Source organism: Sinocyclocheilus grahami, unplaced genomic scaffold (assembly GCF_001515645.1).
Source record: "Sinocyclocheilus grahami isolate Dianchi unplaced genomic scaffold, SAMN03320097.WGS_v1.1 scaffold2874.1, whole genome shotgun sequence".
NCBI classification, from domain to species: Eukaryota; Metazoa; Chordata; class Actinopteri; order Cypriniformes; family Cyprinidae; genus Sinocyclocheilus; species Sinocyclocheilus grahami.
The window spans coordinates 19,602-22,814 of record NW_015508049.1 but is presented as its reverse complement, the minus strand read 5'-3'; positions in this window follow the sequence as shown (position 1 = coordinate 22,814).

Sequence of the window (3,213 nt, the reverse complement as noted above, 5' to 3'; positions counted from 1 at the left end):
ATGCATTTGTGTGAGCATTTGGGGAAATATTTATGCTTTCACTTCTGTATTTATGAATTGTGTTTTGAATTTACGAATCCGATTTTGTAAATGTAAATTGTGCTGTGCATTTATGAATGTTGTTTTGCAAATGTGTTATTTTTGAGGCCGATCTGGCTCCATATCTAGGTGGTCTATTGTTATATACCTGTACATACAATTGTCGATTTGTATATTTTTTATTCCTTATTTGACTTGTTCTATTTTTTATGTATTTTGTATTATCTGTGTTTTTTTGTTCTGTCACTGTCATTCTGTTGTATGTGTAAACAGACCTGGCAATAAAGCTCACTCTGAATCTGAATCTGAATCTGATAGGGTGTATGCCTGCAAATACGGGACAAATTGATGCTTTAAATGCGCAGCAGCCCCTCACTGCAGAACACAAGGCGATTGCGTGATATACGGAACGGTTGGCAACCCTATACAAATGCAAAAGAGGATTGACTCGGGGGCCCCTCGGGGCCCCGGGCTGCAGCCCATGTTCACAATGCTCAAGGAAAAGTGCTCTGAAAGCGCCTTCTCTCTGGTGTTCCTGAAATGATCGTAATCATAGAAATATAGGCGCACAAACTCTTTCTTAATCTGTATTGAGCGTGTGTTTCAGACAGCGGCCGGCTGCAGCACAGAGGAACACCTGTAGTTTGGTGATGCTCTGTTATAGACACATTGATCACATGAGCACGTGTTCATTGCACTGCCTGTCTTTCAGTAAGAAGACCTGATCAGCTGACTCGACGCACCCGGATGAACATTAAATCGAAAGTAAAGAATACAAGTGAAAGTAAAATTGATCTGCGGACATTTCACCAGCACGAGCTTCCGTCAGCGAAACATCTATATGTGTGCTGATCTACAGCTAAAGGACAGGATCGATTCGGTTTAGTTTAGCGTCTGAAGATGCGCCGATCGATCTGTGTTTTGATGGCAGTGCTGCTGATGATCGCCGATGGTATGTAGCCTATTATTATATGATTATATTATCTCTCTCTCTCTGTGTGTGTTCAACAAAACTATTCTCAATGGTCAATTCTTTCTTTATTTTCATTTCTGAACTATATTTTGGCTTCGAGGCCCCTGGATCCTGGCGGCCCTTCGTCGTGCTGCATCATAGGGCGTTGTAAGATCTAGTATGAGACGATAAAATGGACACTTACAGTCGCTGACAAATGCCTGCAAAAATACATGCACATATTCGGATCAGTCCAGAGCCTCTATAGCCGACAGATTAAGAAAAATATGTCTTCATAATGCAATATATCAGAAAAGAGTGAAAAATTAAAGATTGTAAAGTGAATAGTCTTCCGTATGTTTACTGAAGTGTACGAAACAAGATTTGATCGGCACAGATCTGCTTCCACAACCAAATCTCTTTGCTACTACAAGAGTATTTTCATTTAGAGAGAAACTCATCCTCAGTTCTTCATCTTCTCAGAATGAGGTGCCGTTTCATTTTTTCATAGTGATGTATTTCCAGCTTAATCATAACTGGTTTATCTGGATTCACTTCAGTTCAACAAAACTCAGCAGTAAAGTAGAACTGGTTTATAACAATACAATTTTAATCAAGTATTTTTATGATTTTTTTTATTTTTATGGATGTGCTGCACCACGTGACGTTGAATGTCCAGAGTGAGCAGAGCTGGAAGACCAAGAAGCAGCTCAAATACTGTTTTACTTTTGATTATCATTGGTTTGGTAACTTTCATGTCAGCTGTTGTCATGTTGAGGTGTGCCAGACTGTGTCCTACACTGACATATGTATTTTTAATCAGGTCATATTTCCTGGTTACCTGATTTGACCCAGTGTTTACAACCTGTTTTTCTAAAACAATGAAAGTGAAATATTTTATTGTTAATTATTCATAAACACTGTTTGCTTGTGAAGTGCAAAAGCAAAAACAGAACTTAATTTGAGACAGATAATCACAGGGATTTGTAAATTTGAAGACACCCCCATGGAGCATTTGAGTTAAAACCATTCAGGACTGAATCCAGTTTTATATACATTTTACATTTAAAAGATCAATGTTTGAGGTAGTGGATGAGAGGAACACAAAGAAACAGCTCTCTGGTTTTTATACTGTACAAACCGTATTTTCTATCATCCTACACCTAAACCTACCCTCACAGAAAACTTTCTGCATTTTTACAATCTCAAAAAAACTCATTCTGTGTGATTTATAAACGCACACACACACACACACACACACACACACACACACACACACACACAACTTGTTTTCACATAGGTATTCGTGTAACATCCTGTTCCAGTTCCTGCCAGACTGTTTAAGTCCATACAGTGATTTTTCTAGTTTACACACCAATTTTTCATTGCCTTGAGATTTTACCTTGTAACCCTCTGGCTGTTCTATATAAATCTCACATTCTATTGGCGCATGTAAATATGCTGTTTTTACATCCATCTGATGAACAATCAAATTTTCTTGTACTGCTTTTTGCATCAACACTCTGATACTAGTCATGCTAGCAGTTGGAGAAAAAGTCTCATCATAGTTTACACCTTTCTCTTGACTGTACCCTTTAGCAACATATCGTGCTTTGTACTTATCCGATCCATCACTATTTTTCTTAATTGCATAGACCCATTTACCCCCCACTACTTCTTTACCATCAGGTAGGTTAGTCAGGGTAAATGTAACATTTTCTCTCAATGAGTGCATTTCCTCATCCATAGCCTTAAGCCATTCATTTGCATTTACTGATGTTACAGCTTCTTTGTAGGTTTGGGGTACATTACACACAAGTCTGTAACAGTAATCAATATTAGTCACATCACCTTCAATACCACAAACATAGTCACTCAAATACGTTGGTCTTTTCCTGTCTCTTGCAGGATTTCTCCTTTCAGGTTTATCTTCTTCCTGTTGTGTTTGGTTACTATACACTACTGGTTCTTGAGTACTTTGTGAACTAACATCTGATTCTGATTTCACAGATTATCTGATGGTGGTTTCAAAACCATCATCATCATCATCATCTATCAGTACAGTCTCAGGGCTTTTGGATACAAACTCCACTAGTCTGCATTTCTGTACCTTCCTGCTGTCAGGATAGTAAATCATGTATGCCGGACTATTCTTGTCGTATCCAACAAAAATACCCTTCTTACATCTTGAATCCAACTTTCCTAACTTCCCTCTGTCATGT